Source organism: Columba livia, chromosome 10 (genome assembly GCF_036013475.1).
Source record: "Columba livia isolate bColLiv1 breed racing homer chromosome 10, bColLiv1.pat.W.v2, whole genome shotgun sequence".
NCBI lineage: Eukaryota > Metazoa > Chordata > Aves > Columbiformes > Columbidae > Columba > Columba livia.
The window spans coordinates 15412010-15434384 of record NC_088611.1 but is presented as its reverse complement, the minus strand read 5'-3'; the positions used below and the strand labels follow the sequence as shown (position 1 = coordinate 15434384).

Here is a 22375-nt window from a genome sequence, read left to right as displayed (position 1 = left end):
GTTGATGTTTAAGGGAAAAAGTTAAGTGATTATAGATGTCACTCTAACATTTAATACCAGAAGCTGTCACAAACAGTTCTTAATATTTGAGTTCACAATGAAAAGCTACAGCACAAAGAACACTTACACTCTGCTGCCATAAAGCTCTTAAAGGCCCAGTTTCCCAGCTCCGAAATGAAAAGATTAGAAAGGTCAGGGAGAACATCAATTAAGTTGTTTTTCTAGACTAGCTACAAGTTTTAAGACTTCAGGAGAACTTTCGCTTTTATTCCCTGTTTCTTTTGGAAGGAGTATTAGTATATTTTTGCTAGATCTGATGGCTAAGTCAAAATGTTTAATTTTACCACTAGTATCTGACTTAAGCCTACTAATAGAAACCAATGAGGCTTTTTGATGTCTAATCAAAAAGTTTGTTAGTTAGAGAACATTTTGTAAGATGGAATCCACTTAAGATCTCACCTGAGAGTTACGCTGTTCTTTATTTTCATGCACAGAAGGGCATAACCTTCCTGTTAATGAAGAAATAAGAACAATTATCTTTGGAGTGAGTCAACTTTGAAATATCTCTGAACCACACTAAAATGATGTTTTATCACCTTGTGTCCTTATAAGACATTAGTGAACTCAGACTCTGGCTTTGAAAATAAAAGGAAAGACCTGACCTTCGACAGCCTCTGGTGATGTATCCCATCTGAATGATTTAACTGTAAGATTAACCAATGTAATGAAGCATTTTAACTGTCATTTAAGGTATACTTACTGTGATGTATGGAATGCTTTTCAAATGCTTATGTGAGTGATCTCAATCAATTCTTCATGTAAATGACAACTGTTGTCCTGCCCAATTGACTGAGAGGAGAAACCCAGGAAGCTCTTAAGGACGAGAATAATGTGATTTTTACCTCTGAGAGGCTGAGGAAGATGTAGAGGCTACTGCACACAAATGAAAGCAGAAGAACCACAAGGAACCTCAGTGGTTTCAGAATGAGCAAAGTTGATTGTTAATTTACTTAGTGGTCCAGACATCCAACCTGGTTCTTAAAACCAACACACCAGGCTTAACGATAATGGAATGTTACAAATAGCACAAGAAAGGTGTATAATAGAAGTCAACCATGGTAGTCATCACCAACAGACGCTGTATGGTGCTGTATGGATGGGGTAACCTCATAAACAGATTAGTCATTTATCAAACCAGAATTCTTCTGTAGCCCTACATACACCTTCTGGGTCAGCAGTCAGAGGAGGTGTGAAGCATCACTACAAATTAACCCATGATGCGTATTAAATTACATACACTGAGGTTTGGTAGGTAGTGAAGTGCTCCCATTGATGGCCCTTGAAGAGACTCCTCCAGGAGTGAGCTTGCACTGCTGGGCAGGAGGTGCTGAGCTCTGACAGAGGGAGAAGTTATCCTAAGGAATGAGTGAATAAGACAGCTCCTTTTTAAAAATAACCCTGTATCTGTGGAACAGCTTGGCACACAGATTCACATATTTATGTGTATTAATAGTTACTGCCTAAGCTTGTTTTGGACACTGCTGTCTCATACAGGTTTTTAACAAGCATTTGTCAAGCTGGGAAGATATGAAGGGTGAGGAGAAAGAGAGGACATTTCCTGGGAACTGCTAGAAGCACAGTTGAGAACTGCTGCAGTGAGCCATGGTACCCAGAGCAGGAAAGATGCCACTGAACAGGTAGAGGATGCCTCAAGATTGATAAATTCTTGCAAACATTTTTTTAATGAACCTTGCATTATTTGGGATTATTGAGTTTTTCAATTCAGGTGATCACAAGAAAAACCCTTAAGTCCAAGAAAAAATAAAATTCCTGTTGTTAAGGGTGCCAGAAGAAGCTTTAAATTTGGATCTAGGAGTACAAAATCCTCAGAAAATAAACTCAAAAGAAACCCAAAGCTATCTAAATTTTATCTCATGAAGTCAAAGATTTTCATTATTTCCTGCAATTGTGCTCATGATTTTTTGCAACCTAGGATTGGGAGTTTATTTTCTTTCATTTCCTAGCCTCAGGGAACTACTTAACTCTATGATGGTATTTCTATAATAAAGAACAATCCAGGGCTGGTCAGGCAAAGCAGCTGTGTCTCCCCTGTTCCCTGCTACCTTCCACCTGGCTGAGTAATTACCATCCTGTATTGCCTCTTGTCCAGAAGATAACTTTATTCCCTCACCCCATAACAAGGTAAAATCAACTTTCCTCACAAATCCCATTATCTCCTGGAAGATCCTCTCAGAATGCAAATCAACAGGTTCAGCAGAGACAGGAGCCCAACAGCAACCCACAGCCTCATTTCAAATTACCTCCATGCTGCAGGATGAGACAATCTGGATTAGCGAGAATTACCTGGGCAGAGCAGTGACTCTGCATTTTATGAGCCCTTGTTCCTCAGATCAAAGAGGTTTGATGGGCATTTAATTAAAAGATAAAGTAGCCAGCCATAAAACACCAGACTAACCTTTCAAGTATACAGCTCAAGTTACAATTAAAGAATGACTGCAATTGTCAGATTTTTGGACTTCACTGGCAATACACTCCATCATTAAGGGATAAATTGACTGTTGAGAGCAGTGCCCACCTTGCTTTTTAATGCTGTCATAGGACAAACCAGTTCAGGTGGTAGGAGCTCACATGCAATCTCAGGAGTCTCTTGTCCCCCCAAATCAAGGGAGATTCCCAGATGAAATCACAGCTGCTCTTTTCTTCTTCCAGGACTGCACCCAGGGTGTGCTGGTCCCAAAAGAAACCATCCTCACCCTTACCATACACACATTCTTGATGGGGCATTATGCTTGCACGTGCCCCAGGGAACAGCAGCCAAGGAGAAAAGCTCACTTAGAAGACAAAGGTATGAAAACTGAGGGTCCTGTTAAGGATGTGCTCCGAGATCTGACTAAGAAAGTAACTTCAATAATATCTGCACGGGGTTTTCTTTTACCCAGGACAGCGATGTCACTATTCCTGCATTGCGCAACGCTAGTTGAGACAAGGTGCTAGTAGTTTTTAAAGACAGTACCATCAGCTTCTATGTCTTCTCCATGACACACACTGACTGCTGATATTCGCTGGTTTATCTCATAGGAAAACTCTTGTCTTGTCACAGCTGCATGGCAGGACAGCAAACTCTTGAAAGTTAACACCCAGCAGAAACATGCTTTTCCTAAAGAGAGACACAAGTTTTACAGGGAGAGGAAACAACTCCTATCAGAACAGCTGATACAGTAGGAAAAAACAGATTGACTCTCAGATGCAGAAGCCCCTGAGACCTGCTCCAGCAATGAGGTCTTGCCCAAAATACCACATTTTGAGATGTTTTTCAAACCAACATGGAAGCCCAAGCCTGTCTGCTGCCATCTTCCACACATGCACAATCACTGCCTTGGAGCCAAAGAAACCGAGGTACTAAACCCACGTGACACAGCACAAAGCCAAACACCTCGTTGAGCAATGCCAGAGGAGGACACCAGTGGTCCCTGTGCTGCCCAGCCCTGTGTGACAAGTCCTCACTCCAGTGATTTGCTGATCACCTCAATTGCATTTTTCACATTTTGGTGCTTAACTGTACTTTTCTCCAGTGCATCCTCTTACTCTGTCCCTGTGTATATTTACAGTCTGCTCTGAGGATAATTTACATTAAAACCCCAGTGTTAACACAGTGAAACCTTTTGCATGGAAAAGTCCAGAGCCATAAAACATTTACAACATAACAAAAACGGTTTCCTAAATCTCTGGCTTACTTGAAAATACAGAAGAGGCTATTATTTTCACTTTGCCCTCTGGATCTGTTTTTTGCTCCTTTTCTCTGGCTGTGTAGCATTGTAATCTTGGAGGAATGAGTCATTATCCAGCCTTGATAAAAAGGGTAGAACCACTCCCTGAGCATGTAGAACTGTCCAATTTGATACAGGGACTGTGATACTCTAAAGATGTTAAAATGTCTGGATGCTGGCAAGCTCTTTGAAAAGTTAATTTTGCATTCAAAACCAATAAAGCATTGGACAAGTGACACAGGGTTCGGATTTACCCTGGGTAATTCATTTGCTGTAAGACATTTAAATTAAATCAGTTAAACTCTGACTGCAGTTAGTCATTGGGATGTCAGTGCTAACAAACGATGTTAATTGAAGCAACACTGAAGAGTATTTTGACTTTAGCTTAGCAAAAGATGTATCAGCTTAGCTGTAACCAAAGAGCAACACACTCACACTGCAAAAGCAAATTTAAGGGCTTATTCTGAAAAATAATTCTAGCTAGTAAGAGCCTACAAGTCAAAACAGCCACCGGGGAAAATTAACAAGTAATTTGTGGGGAGGGGAGAGAAAGAGCAATAGGGAGAGGGTGTCTGCAGAGCCCCAGTTATGCACAGGGGTATCTTGCTGCTCTCAGATCCAAGGTGTTCCAGCCCTGCTGAAGTATTCACAATATGAGTCCCTCTGAAGGTAAGATTTCTGTTTGTGACTGTACCCAAGCTACAGAGGAAAATATTTTGCATTTAGAGGAGAAAAAGATTAGCGACACTATCCAGACTACCATGCAGTGAAGATATATCTGCTTTGAGCAGGCACTCAATTCAGAACAAAACTTAATGGAAGGTGGGAGATTTACTTAAAGTTTGTCTCCAATTCAGTCGTGTCATTTTAGGTATTGGAAACCATTTAAAACCCAAGTAATCTTCCTGAGTGAGATACACGCAGCCCTATAAAACTGTTTTATCTCCACATTGCTAGTGCCACAGAGACTTAATTACACATTAAAACTGTTCAAAAAGTTAGCAGCAAACTGGCTGTTTGTCTCAGTTACAACAATACTAACATGTTAGTTTTGTTTTAAAACCTCAGCCCTTCTCACTGAAAGGCACTGAGCATATTCCCTTCTCTAGCAGCTCAGTACAACATCACCATCTCACAAGCTGGTCAAGCAACAAAGAAATTGAGCAGATTGAGTTTTCAGACCTTCTAGCAAAGTCTTCCAGAAATGTTTTTTTCCTTCTGAAAATTTCCCCTGAATTTTGGAAAGTGCTTTCAGTGTAACCATGCTTTGCATAAACCTGGCACATCTGGGATAATCCCTACACACAAACTATAATACCAGAGAGCACAGAACGTGGTTTCATAGTGTCATTAGCATTTCCTTCCCCAGTCAAACCCAACAAGTTATACAAACATGAATTCACACTTTCCTCTCTTTGTAGCACTTACTCCGGGCCAGGTTTGGCAGAGGTGCAGAAGGAGGTAGCAGAAAGGTACCTGAAAAGCACGTTGGGAGCTCCCCTTAACACTTAGCAAGTTATTTACGGGAGAGGGTTTATGGATTGCATTAAAGAATGTTGTTTTTATAAGCATCCTAGTACCAAAAAACTAATTTCTTTTAATCTTTCTGAGTAGGATGAAAGGTGATCAGATCCAAATAGCAACCATGAATTTTTAGTCCATTTAAACTCCTGAAGCCCTGGGGCCTGTTGGTGCTGCAATTGTTAGCAGAGCTACAAGTAATCAATTGCTCTCTCTGTGTTTATGCAAGTGGATCTGATTGATTACTCCCTGCTAACATGATTGTCAACACTGCAAACATTTTTCTGTGGACAGTTCTCCAAAGCAGCTGGGGTCTGAGGCCAACAAGTACTCTGCTGGGGGGAGTGGGTGGACCCAGGACAGCAATTTTTAGGTTGTTTAGGTTAACATTGTAATTGCGATGTTCACATGATCTGAGCCTCTTGAAGCCCCCAGAGCCTTTGTGGGGTTTAGTCACAGTCCAGATCTCCTGGGCAACACTTCACATGCCCAGCACAGAGAAACAAATCACTCCTTCCTTCCATACAACATTTTCTGGGATGTACTGCCCATATGTTTTGTGGGGCGGGAGAGAGGGTTTGCTCTATTATCCTCATCCTACCTGAGGGAGGATGAGGCAATGCCTCTCTTCCCTCTTTATTTAAACCTTCCTATCAAAAACACTCCTTGGGAAATTGTTTATAGTGCAAATTTTACTGGTCCTACAGAAACTAAGGACCTCCGCATTCTCCATCGTCTATTACCTCCATGTATTTGTATACAAAGGTATACATCCCTTTCATTAATCTCTCTTGTAACATTCACACTTATTTACAAACAGAGAGAGACAAGTTCATCTCCAGGCGTATAATGGTTGGTATAGACTACAGCTCCCTCCCCAGTCAGAGGTGCTTTCAGGCAGAAGTGAAGCCCAGGGACTAAAGCATGTTTATTATTAAATCAATACATTGGATGTCTTTTCCCCAAATGATGCTTGCAGGAAGTGGGGATCAACAAAGGCATTGTTTTTCTCTAATCAAAGGCAGCAAATAATTAAGAGAACTCTTTTATAGCATTTTTATGTTTCATACTGCCCATAACCCTGGCAAACAAGTAAATTAACCCAGAGTCTTTCTGGCAAATGGCACAGACAAGACAGCTGAATCACTCTCAAGTGCCACAAGCTTTCCACAAGAGTCTTTTACAGGACACTATTAATTAAGGTTGCAGGTAAAAGTGTTGGCAGTAACTGATGATCAGAAAACACTACCAGCTTGATTTATGTGGATTCTTCTGCCACTTTGAGACCAATTCCAGTTTTTAAATTAAATCTTGATTTGTCCCTGCTGTCCTTTTTAGCACGTTGTACAGCAAAAACAACACCAACAACAAAAACTGTGAGGTACTCCATGAGGATGTTGATTAAATGTGCACAAACAGGCAGAGCACAACTAACAACATAAACCATTTCTCCCACCAGATTCTTCTGTCAACTATAGCACACAAGCTTTACTAGCAGCTTCCTAAATATATTCTCAGGGAAATTGCTTTAACGTAAGCCCAGACACCTTGCAAAAGTCAAAGAGATCCAGAATATGGTGGATGAACTCCCACCACTTCCATAGGCTTACCTTCACAGCTTGGATCTGTGATGTTGTTACGCCCACATTAACTAGCAGTGAGAAAATAGATTCTTTTTCTTACCTTTTGGCTGTTTTTCCTTTTCTATTTAGAGGATTTTTTTTTTCAAGCAATAACTGTCTCTTACAAGCATGCAAAAATAACTGTAATACCCTCTACCATCAAAATATTTTGAGTAGTGGGGTAGAAATTTTTCTTGTCTTCTATCTGCACCAGAAGGCAATGCATGAAAGGTGATGAAAGGTGATGGGAGGCTGTGAATGTTTGAACAAGTACTCACAGACACCTCCAACTTCTCCCAAGCAGTTGGACATCACAAATTCTTTGTTTCTTTCCTTCTTTCTTTTTTTTTTAAACTTAACCTTTCTTGCTCCTGCTCTCCCAAGAAGTGGCCACATTGACTCCAAGTGACATTTCAAGCACAGAGGTAGGTCTCAAGCACAATACATTATTAAAAGACCCCACTAAATCAGAGAATGCCATAAAACTTCAAATGGAGCAGTTCTGATGCCACTGATCAGGAAAACAAGATCTGTACTACAGACAGACACATTGGCTGGAGATATCTTGCTGAAGAATGCCTAAGTAAAAGGGAAAGATTTTCAAAGATGAAAAGAATAAAGCAGAAAATTCAGCAAGTCCAGAGTTCAGCTGAAATATGTTTCCACTCCCTCAAAAATAAAAAAAAAACACCCTTGTTTTTCTTTCCTGGCTGAAACCTTCATGTGCCTTTTCAGACTCTCATATTCCCATTCTACAGACAATGAAAACACGCACATGTCATGCCGAGGCATCACTGTGTGAACTTGTTTACCACTTAGCAGCCCACTGATGGGACGGACCTCTTGCAGTTACTCCCCTTCCGACAATACAGCTGAAAACACCAGTGTGAATGGGAATGCACTGCAGCTCACTTCAAGGAGAATGGCAATTTCCATAATTGTTTTTTCTGTTCTGGATATTCATGTAAAGCTTTGCTTAATCATCTGCTTGACTGTTTAGCAACAACATTCTCAGTAACCATTTAATTTAATGATCAATTTTTTTAATGAATACTTTAATTACACGTAGTTGCTGGAGGCCCTGCCAGCAATCAGCTGGTCTAAGTTTTAAAGAAGCAGATGAAAGAGAGCTGGATATAAAAGGAGCCTTAGCAATTTTTGTCACTAAGTGGATTACTCCAAAACCAGCATGATACAGAGTAGTCAGAGAGGGATTGAAGTCTCTACATCAGATTCTAGCGAAGTTCTTAGCATACCAGAGAGAAGCTCTGCAGACTATAGCATCAAGCCAGATTTAAAATGTTGAAACAAAATGGTAATACTGGTGCCCTTATTTATCTATATTGCAGTGGCTTCTCAAATAGCAACGCTGGCATTTCTCGAGCATCCTCTTGACTCTGTAGGTACCCGGCTCAGGTTTCAGCTGCACATCCACAGGGTTCCCCAGCTAACCGGGTTCCCAGCTTGTGGGGGGGCTGATGCAGGGCTCACACGTCAGCAGGTGGATCAGCCCCAGAACATCCCCCTTGGCAGGCGAGAGGAAAGCAGCACCTTCTCAACCCTGGCCAGTTCACTCAGGGCTAAGGCAGAAGTGTGTTCATGACAAACACGCAGCTGTGGCAGAGATATGCCAGAAAAGCAAGCCTGTAGCAAATTCAGCAGATCAGTCAAGGCCGAGCCAGCAGCAATGCCTAAGGACAATAGCAAGTCCCAGCACTCATCCCAAATCCTGCAGCCCAACATCACAGACATGTGCCAGGCACATTTTCAAAGCCATATGAATTGAAGGGGGCCAGTCCTGATGTCCTCCATGGACCAGCTTTCATCCTCAGGATCAATTCCAATTTCATCCACGTTTCAGTGAAATGCCGCTGATTTCAATGGAGACCATCCTGATAAATGCCAGAGTATACAGACACAGAAGCAAATCTTCCCTGCAATCACCCAGGGCATCTGAAACCAAGAGGCATCTTGGCAGGATACATGAATAGCCTGATTGTGTCAATTTTCAAGAAGGAATACATATGTATAGCGCTGTGATCCAGCTCAGCCTGTACAGGATTCTGCTCTGCTTGATGAGCAATCAGTCTGCACCGGGAACAAACACATAATGACTGCTTTCAGCTGCTAATGCTGCTGCTTTTTCTGGAGCAATATAGAGGCCTGAACTACAAATTCACATCTGGCCTCTTTGGAAATTAACTGGGAATCAAAAGGGGTTTGCAATTAGCCTTTAGAAAAATCTAATTCACAACCACAGAACAGGACACTAGAGCCTGCAATGACATTTCTGCAGAATTTGGTGGTGTGTCTGTAATAGCAGGTTTTGTGTATTTATTTTAGGGAAATACTATCTTCTCTTTGGCGTTGGTCTATGAATGAATTCAAGAACAGCAATATTCTGACCATATGGTGATATTCATTTTCCAGCAAAACGCAATCTGACTGGAGTTTCCCTCTGTGTGTGTTCAAGTTCCATGAATTTTACTGGGATAAGATTTGTCATGGCTTTTTTTTTTTAATTTCAGTGAAACCTGGCATTGATATTTGCACACTCAGTTTATTCTTGAAGTTTTACTATTCTGCTAAAACCCCTAAACCTCTTTAAGGTTTACAAAATTCATTAAAAAAATAAAAAAATAAAAAAGTGTTTTCCAACATTCAGCTTACTAGAATTTCTTAAAGGGGGTCTTTATTTTCACCTGTTAAAAACACACACAAAAAAAAAGAATTCTTTTTCTCCTAGTCTAACTACACTTCTGTCCAGTCCTCACACGTCTGAGAGGATTAGTCAAATCTTAGCTGTGGTCAAGCAAAAATAAAAGTATGGCATAGAATTATAATTTATTGCTCATAAATACAAGCTGCAAATCACCAATCTCAGATAAGAAAGAGAAATATCTCCAGACCACGCTGTCTCCTGCTCTTCCAGGGGGTCAGCACCATCCGCTGCTCCTGCCTCAAGGCTGCACTTTGCGTCGCAATGTGGCTCCTAATAACCACTGGGAATTATCTCCCCAATTCACCAGGTGCTTGAAAACCTCTGTGGTTGCTCCTGACATTGTCGCTGAAGGGGCTCAGTGGAAGTGGACTGAAAAGAATATCCCCTCATTCATATTTTTCCTAAGTATTTCAGATCGTTTGCTGACTCATTTCGCAGTTTAGCTTGCAGCAAACTCAAAATTAAGTTACTAGAGAATAATGACCACTAAGTGACTGAGATTGCTTTATTTCTTTGAGCCTTAGCAACAGTGATTTCACTTGCCTGTTGCCATAACAACTATGGCATGCACATCAAGGTCACTAAGCCCACTTTGCTTCTTGCCTGTAGCTATGTCTCTGATGGCTTATATACCTCATTTTTATTGTAGATTCGTACACAATGACTAGGAAGAAAAGATACTTTTTCATCATATGAGTAAACAAGCGCACGAAGATGAGCTTTTCTCAAGATAAGGGAAAAGGGACAAAAGATAAAGCATTTATGGGAAATGTTCACTTGATTCTTAGTGGAAAAGCAGTTCTTAAATATGTGTATATATGAGATCCAAAACACACAACATGCAAGCAATCAAGTCAGCAGTCAATTCTCCCTTAAAAAGGTGAAGAAAGACTTACTGAGAAGTACACGGATACGAGTTCCTTGATTTCCAAGAGGATCTAGCAGCCTGCCCCAGAACATGAGCTTGAGGACATCAAGGTCCCTGAAGTATCACCTCAGATATTGACAAATTCTGAGCTTACTGCTGAAATAAGCGTAGCTTCAATTGAAACATCCTGTTTAGTGTTAATTTAAGTAGCCACAGTATGCAGCTGTTCACTGACACACACTGGCCTGATATAAGCTGGAACTGGAAAGCAGGAGGGGACCCTACAGTTTCATCGGCTGATGAACTGCAAAGCCCCAGGTCAGGTGTGAAATCACTTGCAACATCATTTTCCTTAGTTATTTCTTTCACAAATTTAAGTGGATGCAATTGTTACTCCAGAATATTTATACCTCACACATCATTTTCATTGTATAGAAGGATTATAAAACAGTTTTTTTAATACAAGTGAACCACATTTGTTTGTCTTGTCAGTCAACTAGAGGCACTTTCAAAACAAATTCTAAGCTCCTACATTACCAGAACGTTTTTTTTTTCCTGCCATGTGGAAGGAGAGAGAAGAATTATTCTCTCTGAAAAATAGAAATAACTTCACCACATCTTCTTATAGCTAGTTGATTACAGCAGCCAGTGACTGAAAGATTTAGCTGTTTATTTGTCAGCTTTACCCCAAAAACACCAGAAAAAAAAAAGATGAAATGTCCAGAATTGCATAAGGATTAATGAGGCACTAAATACTTCTGTGAATCAGGACTGAAATGGAATTTCATATATGCATGTGTAGTAGTTGACTATAGGACAAGATAGACAGACAAACACAAACAGGCACATTGACAGATGGACAGCCAGCCAAACTGAACCTGGACCACAAAATGTCAAATTGCAGTTTTACTTTATGATTTACAGTAGATCCAACTGGCTCCAGCTGAGATTCTGGCCCAGCTCATCCAGCATCTTGCTAGACAAGGCAGAGCAACAATTTCATTTTCCAGATAGGAAACAGAAGAAAAGGAATTGCTACAGATGATACAAGCCCACTGGGACAACACAAAGAACTTATTATGCCATGTGTGGGGACTCCCAGACACACAGCCATGACACAGACCTCCATCACATTACAAAGTTTCTGGACAAACAGCAAGGCAATGTTTTGGAGTTTACACCAAAGAATGGCTGCAAAATAGCTGGTTGACTTTCTTGGTTGTCATTCTGCACTGGCTGATATTCTTTATAAAGTCAGAAGGTGCTCTAGGTAATGACTATTACCATGAGCAAGTTCAGTGCACACAAGGGAATATGATTTACTGACTGGTTAAACACTAATGGCCAAATTTAGGGTTTTTGGGAATAATACTGTTGCTCACGGTGGGATGCATTTACCTCTTAAACAGAAGATTTGTCACAGCTGTCTTACCACAGGTGATGCCTCAGGAGAAGATGTGGACTGTCTATTCTGCATGGAACGGTCCAGGAGGCATCATAGCCAAGCCAGTGATCTCCAGGCAATAGGGCAGGAGCAGGTGAAGGGGTGGGACATGGCATATGGGATGGGGGCAGCCCTGGAAGTAGTGGGGAACAAGTGTCAGCCTTTCCTGCAGGGCATAGTGGGGAGGATTGTACACCAGGAACCCAGATAGATCCACATGGAACTTGCTAGAGGCTTCTGGAAAGTAGTAGACAAAGGGTAACACAAGAGCAAAGTCTGTCCTGCTGTAAAGTTGGAGAGAAATTGGTTTCTGAACCCTTTTATTTATTCATCAGATCTAAATTTATCCTTTTCAAGAGTTGTCTTATTTAGTGTATGTTCTAGACAACCAATACAAGGCCAGTTTAAAAATTCAAAGCCCCTTTGATGTCCTTAACTCACAGGGAAGTCCCAGCACGTCCACCCCAGAGCCCTGGCTGACTCCAGGTCCCAGCAGAGACAAAACACTAAATAGCTAAAATAGAGCCAAAGTCCCAGTATAAGTCTGCATTGAAATCAAAGGAGTTTACCCAGATCACATTTGATAAGTTGCAGCCCATAAAGCTCTGGTTGACTACAGGTATTGAAAGTGTGGTGCTTAATACCTTTTGCCAGGTAATAAGCTGAGATGTATTTCAGGGAAAGAGTACATTCAATTGCTGCGAGTTCTGTTGCTTTCCACAGAGTATCTCTTGTTATTACTTTAATAACCGAAGAGGAAATCCTGTTAATCATAAGTTGCAAGGTGGTATGAGTTGACAGCTGTGATATCACAGCTGTTGATAGCTCTGCACAGGCACGATGAGATAGCAGATAACGCATGTCGTGATTGTCAACAGGGAATTTAACTGGTTGCCTAATTTTCATCACACATGCACCCTCCTGCCCACTCCCAAAATATCACGCATCTTTCTTCTCCTAGCTATTACAACAAATATGTTGCTCTTACAATCCAATACCAACATACAATTAAGGATATGCAGATGTCAATCATTGAATACCATTTCTTAAGTTAGCAAAGGGTTAAGCAGATAGAAAATGAACCAAACAAGAAGTCAGCCCAGAAAGAAAGGAAAACAACTGAATTAAATCCATCTCTGTTGGTGTGAACTTGGATAGCCTGGTTTTTGACATTAAAAAAAACCAACCAAACAAACAAACAAAAAAAACCCCAAACAACAACAACAAAACAAAACCAAAAACACAGAACAAAACAAAACAAAACAAATCAAACCACGAGTCCCAGCAGCCTGAGCTTGCCTGCAACACCAATAAACTTTTCTTTAGACAATTGTTTAAAGCACTCAGTTCATGGCAATGAAAGGGCTGGCATGGTAAAATTAGTTTGGTTTTGAGACTCCTTTGTGGAATGAACTTCCTAAAATGGTGGCTATTGGGAACGTTTTATATACAAGCACATGGCCATTTCCACACATAAAAGTAAAAAGTCATTCTCCTGACTGAAGCCTGGCAAATATTTTAAACCCTTTGCGAATTTAAATGACACCCAGTGATCATCTGTTTTCACATCACTTATTGCCTCTGACACACACAATTTGTTAGCATGCTTTGGGTCACAAGTCAACAGAGCAATGCTGAATTACAGTGGCCAGAAGCATTTGCCTCCTAACTTACATAACTTCTGCAGCATTTACACAGTGTATGGTCGATAGCTCCTATAGGTGCTATGGAAAAAGAGGTGGCTCCTGCCCCAAGACAATGTTGGGTAATGGACACAGACGTGGCCCCATCCTTCTTCCTCCAAGCCCTGGAGGAGTCTGCTGAAGGGTCCCATGGTGAATTAAAAGTCTTTGTACAACACAAGGAAATTGCTGGGAAGAAAGGAAAACCCAAAATGTTAGTGAGATGACAAATCTTTGATACAATGGCCAACATGGGAATTTTTCTGGAGGAAGAAAGGAAAATCAAACACAAAAATAAGGCCAAGAGAGGAAGATATGGTTAATAAAACATCTGCTTTCAGGGGAGACTGTGGGGTCAGCAGTCTGGGCAGGGAGCATGGAGGATGAGCGAAACCTCTGCTGCTTGTAAATTAAAGTCAAAACATCTCAGCAGAAAACCATGGCCATCCCTGCATCTGCTGGGTAGTTCAGACTTGTTGCTCCAGACACCCCAAGCACTTGCCTCGAACAACACCTTTTAATTTCACTGTAGAGGGCTCATGTCCCTGCAAAACCAAGCACTTTGTTTAAACTAGTATTTTTTACCTTCTATTTAAACAGAACCCGCCAAGGCTTTTCAATTATTTCAGGGGACCTCTTTGCATACTCATCCAAGGAGAGACAGCAAACCCCTGCTGTATCACAGACATGGCAGCCAGCATGGTGAGATGTCTCCTTGTGGGGGTCCCATGAGATGGCTCCATGCTGCCCAGGTTAACACAGAGAGTCTCCAGAGAGAAAAGATTTCATTTTAATTATCCCAGATCCAACCTTGCAGAAGTCTGCAGCCCCACACCTTATGTAATACTTCAAGATTAACAGTGAAATAAGAAGAGACTCGACCTGGAAAAAGTTCCAGCTCAAGCAAAATTTATCTTTTATTACCCTCCTCATTTTTAGCAAATGCAGTGATGACTGGTTATTATAGGTACAGCTCTGCCCAGAAGCATTAGCTGTTAGTCACCTGGTGATAATTAGTCATCTAAGATACCATTTTTTTTAAAGAACTTGAATAGCTCCAGCTGGTTGTTACACCGAAGCCTCAAAGGGGACCTCAGTGCAAAAGAACAGGCTCCTGTGCTGCAGGGAACTCAGGAGAAAAGGGATGCTGAAATAACAGAACAGGCTTGGCAACTAAATGCCCATCTTGGCTGTCTACCTCAGTTCCCTGTTCTGTAACTGGGAAGAAAAGACACCAGCCCCTATTGCTAAGTGCTTCAAGACCTAGGTGGTTAAAAGCACAATGCAGAGAATATTGTTTTCACTCCTGATATGCCTCTGCAGACTTGCGTCCCCAGGCTGAGCGGTGATCACAAAGCCCCAGTAGCATCACTATGGTGGTCACTCACCTTCGGGTCTTCTTGTAGGAGGACTGTTTTCTGCATGGGGTGATGGGCTGAGAAGCACCACGGGGCTGGCAGTGGTGGCATCTCTCCCTCATCCATGAACCGTGTGGATCCAGACATTCCTCAATATACCCTCCTCTGCAAGGAGGCAAGAAGAAAAACAGGTTCAGAAATTTTTGCCCCTTTCCTCCTCAAATCGAGCTTTTAGGATTAATTGAAAAAGAGAATGAGTCTCTCAGTCAGGAAAGACACTAATCTTATCAATTATTTGAATACAGTAGAATGCAGTGACATCTGCAGCTAATGAAGTAAATCTAAATTAAGCCACTGTCTGGACTTTTTTTTTTTTTTTTTAACAAAAGAGAGAACATCTGGTGTGTGATAGTGAAACCAATCAAGTCTCCAATTAATCTCTGCAAAGTGGCATACCTCCTAGCTGTTCTCTGTGCAACCATTTCTTCAGTCCTGACCACCGGTATAGAAAATAGCTTGTTGAATGAGCCGCTGCAGAAATCTTCTTGTCATGAAGAACTCATTAGGTCAGCAATAAAGTGATTTATCAAAGACTTGGATTTTGGCCATCAGCTGCACTTGTACAACAGATTCAGTTGCAGTGCTTTGAGCAAAGGCTTACAAATTACCATTATAATCTTATAAGCATGCCTCATCTACACCAGCCAGTTCCTGGCCAGTGAAGTGGAGACCAAGAAATATAATCCTTTCTGACCTCTATTATATCCTGTCAGCCATCCAGATGTGATGCAATGAGTGGAGCAGATATTAATACTTCTGAATGGTGATGAAAGGGAGTTTGCATTCTGGACGAGATGCTGGAAACAATGGGAGATTGCTTTATGCAATTCTAACTTTTCCTGAGCCTCTCCCGCCCGGTCACACAAGCCCTGGTGCAGGGGAGACCTTTGCAGGCACAGCCTCTTGGCGTGTGGCCGTGATCAGCTCAGTCTTATGCAGCACCTGGCATTATATAATCCAACATGTGTCTTATGATATTTTGCAGTTCCCTCAGGTTGAAAACTGCCTTTCCCAGGTCTGTCAGAGTTGTGTTGCTGCACTAATCCTGTTCTCCCATCTGCCTGAGCTGGAAGAGCGGAGAGTAATAGGTGGGGAGGAAAGGGGTGATTCTTCAATGAGTCAAAATCCAAAGTTTCCATGGTCTGGAACACAGGACCAAGTTCATCACCTTTTTCAGCCCATTGCACATAGAACTGGTATTTCTCCATGCAAAACAGATTTTGCTTTCTTAACTAAGTCACTTTTCAGGCAAGAAAAAAAACCCACTGGTAAGCACAGCTTCAAGAACGAGCCAAATGCATGCCCACACACACACTGTATTTAGTTTTCAATTCTCTGCTCTGCCTCTGATCCTTTCCCACTGCCAGCTGCTTCTTGGTGTCTCCCCTCACCACCTTTCTCTCTTTTCCACCAGTTTTTCCCATTGAAACACCTTTCCCCTTTTGCCAGCATTCTCCTCTCCCTCAGAATGCTAACTCAGTTACATCAGCACTGAACTTTCAAACCTGTAATGTTCAAGTGGATTCAAAATCAGTCAAAACAAGCTCATCCATCAATAGCTTTTAATGTCAAGAGCTCTGAGGGCAGAGGTGTGGGTGAAAGGCAGGGCTGCAGTGCATATGCATGCGACAATGAAAATGTTGTCAAAGAGCAATTAGATGTGCTCCTGTGACAGGTTGGCATTGCACTTTTTCTAAGGTGAGAGAAGTCATGAAACATTTACAGTTGACCCAGCACCAGCAGCATCAAGTGCCTTTTACATCGAGCCCACATCTCCTCAGCAATCAAAGACCCAAACCTGCTTTGTGCCAAATGGTAATTGCATTTTGAAATAACATTAATCACCTTTTATCATGACTTTTCAATTTGCTGAGTCAAATGTCATATTCTCTGCTGCTGGGAAGCCCTCTTCACAGCACTGTGAACATTAATTAAATGGACAGATGGAATTTGTTATCATATATTTCAGCCACAAAGCACAAACATAAATAAAAAAACTTCACTAATATTAGTAAATAATTAGTTCTTATCCAAACCTTCATAAGAAATACGACAATAACACCATCTTTAAGAGTTTAATCAGAGTCAAAGCTCTATTCTACGCAGAAGAATATGTACTCTGTATTCAGGGCTAATGAAGTTATTTCTATGTACATGGGATACAGTACTTTAACATACAAATCTGAAGGATTCAGCTACTGCATTCTTACCAGGCATGAAAATCATGGGCTGGATTCTAAGGAGAAAAGAATTGAAAGAAAGCAGATGAAGAGGCTGCTTGACAAACAGCATGTATTTCCACTAAGACCTCAGCACACTGGCTAAGATTTCCATAAGGTAAGAATACAGCTGCAAGGCAGATATAAAAATGGAAAGAAAAAAAAAAAAGAAAAACCAAACAAACAAAAAGCAACATAAAGAACTGAATATCTGGAGCCTAACAAGTGAGTTGATGCTCCCTGCATGTCTGAAGGGCTGAGTATGTTATTGACTGAGATGGCAGAGTTTTTGGACAATATGGGAAATCAAACAAATGTCAAGGAGCTGGAGAACCAACATTGTCCTGGATCCCCTCCTTTCCAAATGAGGAGAATGAAACAGAAATTTAATAATAGGGAAATGCTCATGCTTTCAGTGCTGGGAAAAATCCTTTAGTGTAAAGAATGTGCTGTGGACAAAACACAACAAATGGACGACTAAGAGCCAGTTTCTTTATGCAGTACCTACCTGCATGGGAACAGCTCCTGTTCTCCTAATCAAGGCTACTCACCCCACAGAGGATAGAGCAGCTGCAACAAGACAACTCCTCACCAGTCTCTATGGTTGCAGGCAGAGGGCAGGAACACAGCAGATGATCTTTCATGTCAAACAATGCAAGACAGGCTAAGGAAAAGGCATTTTTCTCCATTGGAGGAAGAGGATACCAAAGCCCAAGCTTCCTGAGCACTTGATTTATTTCTTAGCCCAGCAGATATCAACAGAGAGTTCAGCTACACCCACAGGTGGTCAAAGAAAATTTCTTGCCATCAGTGCCTTTCCAGGGAAGAAGGCAAAGGAATAATCTTGGTCTCATAAAGGTGACACAAGAGGTATATGATTTCAGAAAGAGCCATCTCTGGCAGAGCTAGGACTGGAAGCCACACCTCCTGGGTCTTGCTTCAACTGCATAAGTAGAAGCACTGCCCTCCAGCCTGAGCCCTAGCCCTGAGCACTTGTCATTGTGCCAAAGCTTGGGACAGGCCACCACATTTTACCTCATCTCCTAATCTCCTCTCTAGCAATTCTGCAATTATTGATTAGGTCTATGCCATTCACTTATGGTTGATACATCCTTCTAAAAGCTCACTACGGGAAAGTTCAAATTGCTTTATTAAAACATCTCCTATACATTTACCTACCAACAGCCTAATAATGATATGAAATTAAAACCACATTACCTTTATCTGCAATTATCCCATTATAGCAGCAGGCGAGTGCTGCAGAGGCAGTCATCACAATTCTACAGCATAACTGCGTTAGATAAAAATTACAGGGAGGCAAGTTTCCTATCTCTAGAGAGATAAAGTAGGTCCTTTTAGAGCTTTGGCCAGTTTGTGACAGGAGGTCAAATTAAGATGTGCAAAGGCTAAAGTCAGCATTTCCAGGTGACCTGCATTTTGCCTCCAGGAAGCTTCTCGTTTCCTTTATCATTGCAGCCTTTGTCACCGGTAGAAGATTATCCAATAAGTGCTTTGTGTTTTTGTCTCTCAGCCAAGATCCATCTTCCTCTAGGACAAGCAGACAGTCCCAGAAAATGAAAGGGCACCTGCTGGTCTTACTTTTTTGTGGGGAGCTTGTCCACATTTTCTCGCCTCTCCAAATGGTAGAAATAAGAGGGCAGCTTTTATCCTGCAATACAGATGAGAAATGTACCCACATCACTTTTCTTGTGTCAAGCTGATAGATCAAATTGGAAATGGAGGAGGCAAAGGTAGGCAATGTATACTGAAAAGAAGAGCAATAGCTAGAGAGATGAGTACAGTGAGAAATCAAGTAAGAGCTACCCAGTCCATTTCCCCACAGCCCTGGGCAAACCTGAAACCATTTAGTCAAAAAATCACCTCTAAATCTTTTTTGTGTGCTTACTGTAAACTGTCTGTTCCTCATACCATAATGGGCATTTCTAGGAACCAAGAGGTAGGGGGGAGATGCTGGAAGAGCTGCCTTTTGTGATGACTTTGGCGGTTCCTAGCTGCGTCACAGAGCTGGGAATGCCATGTTCAAAAGATCCACTGTTTATTCTTGCCCTAACTGAGGGTGACTGGATCCTAGACCCTTTGAAGGACCCAAAGCAAGAAGATGTACTTCTTCCTTGGTGTTTCAGTTATGTTTTTGTTTCAGAAGTATCAGAGCATTTGGGTTGTTTCTCTGAAAATTGTAACAGTCTTGCCTCTTCCCATCCACTAAAAACTGGAATTTTATTTTGCAAAAATAGGACAAAATTTTTATTCCAACCTTTCTCATGGAATGGAAGTCCCACTTCCGATCATGTCTCCCAACAGAGCCTGCAACCAAAGGGAAGATGTCCTTGAGTACCCTCTTTTTGTTGATGACTACAGAGCTTTCCCCATCTGTTCTCTGAGCATAGACACGAGCCCAAGCCTTGTATCAACATGTTCCTAGCCTCCTTTTGTAATATGGAAATGACAGCGGTTGCTGCATGTGAAGCTGAAATCAAATGAATAAATGAATGTCAACAGACTGTGGGTAGAGGCACAGAGATTGCATAACAGAGTGACTACAAGTGCACAGATGCAGCAAAGCCAAATTGGGTGCTGAGTAGATTGTCAGGGCTTGTTTCTAAGGGGTACACCTAGTCATTGCACAAACACAGCTGTCAGCCAATGAATTATTCCTAGAGAATTAAGAAACAAACAAACAAACAAGTCCTCTAACCATCCAGTACTTACGCAGGCCACTTGGAGAGAATATTTTGTGACATCTCTAGGTAAATCGGATGGTGAGTTATTATGGAATGGTTCCTGCTCCCTGCAGGAAAAAGTCTGGAGATAGCCTATAGAATCCTTCCTGTGTCAGTGTCAAATTCAATAATTCTCTCAAAAAAAATACTACCAGCCACACATTTGGCATTAATGTCACGCTAAGGCCATGACTGCATGGATGAGGACCGACAGACTCTGTGCCCCAGCTCTGGGCTGCCCAGATGCAAACTACTTCTGTTCCAGAAGCAGAGAGCCATGTCAGGAGGAAGAAAGCTTACTTGAGAAGCCAAAAGACTAATTTTTTGCCACTATATGGTTTTCTGAATGTCACTGTTTGCACCTGTTTGTCTCCCTTTCAGGTGTCTTTCTTACTTATGAGTCCTTTAACCTGAACTGGAATTCTTGCTTTTTATCCTCCTCTCTTACAGCAGAAGAGGAGACTTACAGAAACCAATGCTGTTTTAATAAACATAGCAACAGCTTCTTAAATAAATAGCACAATTCTGTGCCTCATTCTTCTCAAACAGAAACGCTACTTCAGCTTCTTTGTGCCACTTCCCCTCCAAAACTGCAGCAGCAGCAAAGCAATCAATGAGAGCGTGAAGTAATATCACACACAGCAGACCTGTTTCATTCTGAACAAACACACAAATAACCTCCAGTTTGAGAAGGAGGAATGCACAAACACTTAGAAGCTAATTCCCAAACACAGCAAGACAAAGGCAGAGTTAAAATACTCTAAACACCTGAGCAAGCAAAACAGTCTCTTATCCCTTGGTAAAGCAAACACAAAGACAAATCACATTCACTTTTCAATCTGGCAAGCCAGCCATAATATATTGCCTGCCACACTGATGATGATTGTTCTTGTGCTCTCCACCCCAGCCTGATATGCACTCGTCAGATTCATAACTCTTTCAAGCTCTCCAAGATAAACACCCAGGCACTTGATAAAGAATTTCAATTATAATGATACTGGGCGTGTCCAACACGCTGCCACCTACACCCAATGCAACAGCAAATTCATCACCACCCCCTTCTCCCAAGGACACGGTCTGCAGGTCAGGTCCAAAAGGGTCCGAGGGTCCTTGTGATTTTGGAAGCCTCCTTTCTTCTGAGGGGACGGGTCCCTCTCATTCACAACGGTCTCTGACATTCTCCCATGCTCCCATCCCCAGGCCTGAGGAGACTGGGGTGGGGGGTGTGTAACATGTTGGCCACCAATGCATGTGACAAGGACAACCAAAGGTTTTGCGGCATGGTCACCTTACCAACATTTTTGGCAGTCTCTCTCTCTTCCCTTTCTCTGTGCCCAGTGGCTTAGGAGATCCTGCTCAGCTTGACATCTACTCTCCGTGTTCTAACCCTGGCATGAACAATCCACTGCAGAGGCTGAACTGCCACAAACTACATGCTTCATGGAAAAAAAGAAAACCACCTTACCCAAACGAGTCAAGAGATTTAGAAAAGCTATTTTTCCCTTCACCTCTAAGCCACAGGGGACTTATTTTGGCAACCAACCATTATCAGAAGAGAGTGTTGAGGTGGGAAGGGCACCTCACAGTTCAGAGTTGATGCTTGTGGTTACAGCTAAAGGCTGCCAAAAGCCAGGAGCGGAGAGAAGAGTAGATTAGGTTAGGGCAGGTGATCAGATGGATTCAAATCTTGATTGAAGGAACCAACTATATTAACTTGTCTGATGGTGGAAAAAGCCAAACCAAACCCAATAACAACAACAAAACCCCAACAATAAAAACATTTTTAAAAAAAGAAAAGGGAGTCTTTGGCTGTTTTGGCTGTGTTTAGCATGCAGAAAATCCTGGGGGTGAAGAACCAGGAACTGCATACGTGTGTGCATGCATACAATACAAACTGCAGGTGTCTGGTTTCTAAGACAGCAACCTGTGCATTCAGGAGTGAGAATCTGCTCAGGATTGTCACATCTATTGCTGCCAGATATATCTGTCCTTGTACAAAACACAGCAAATGAGCAACTCTCCTTCAGCCTCTGTGCCAGGTGCCTCATGAGTCCCGAGCTGAACCACAGTTGCAGCTGGCTCGGAGCGCACCGAGCTTTGCAGCCTCAGCTTTTGGATGTCCATTATACAGAATCACAGAATGTCAGGGATTGGAAGGGACATCAAAAGCTCATCCAGTCCAATCCCCCTGCCAGAGCAGGAACACCCAGATGAGGTTACACAGGAAGGTGTCCAGGCAGGTTTTGAATGTCTCCAGAGAAGGAGACTCCACAACCTCCCTGGGCAGCCTGTTCCAGTGTTCTGTTACCCTGAGGATAAGTTTCTTCTCATACTTAAGTGGAATCTCCTG

At 41.9% G+C, this 22375-nt stretch overlaps 1 long non-coding RNA gene across 1 annotated transcript; it reads right to left on the bottom strand.

Moving 5' to 3' along the window:
- Nucleotides 1-9619: 9619 nt before the first annotated feature.
- On the bottom strand, nt 9620-21778 carry LOC110364816 (uncharacterized). The gene is made up of 4 exons (XR_002423845.2): nt 18503-21778; nt 16911-16983; nt 15036-15170; nt 9620-13836 (listed from the first exon to the last, which is right to left on the bottom strand). It is a non-coding gene; the product is annotated as an uncharacterized LOC110364816 (long non-coding RNA).
- Nucleotides 21779-22375: the final 597 nt, after the last annotated feature.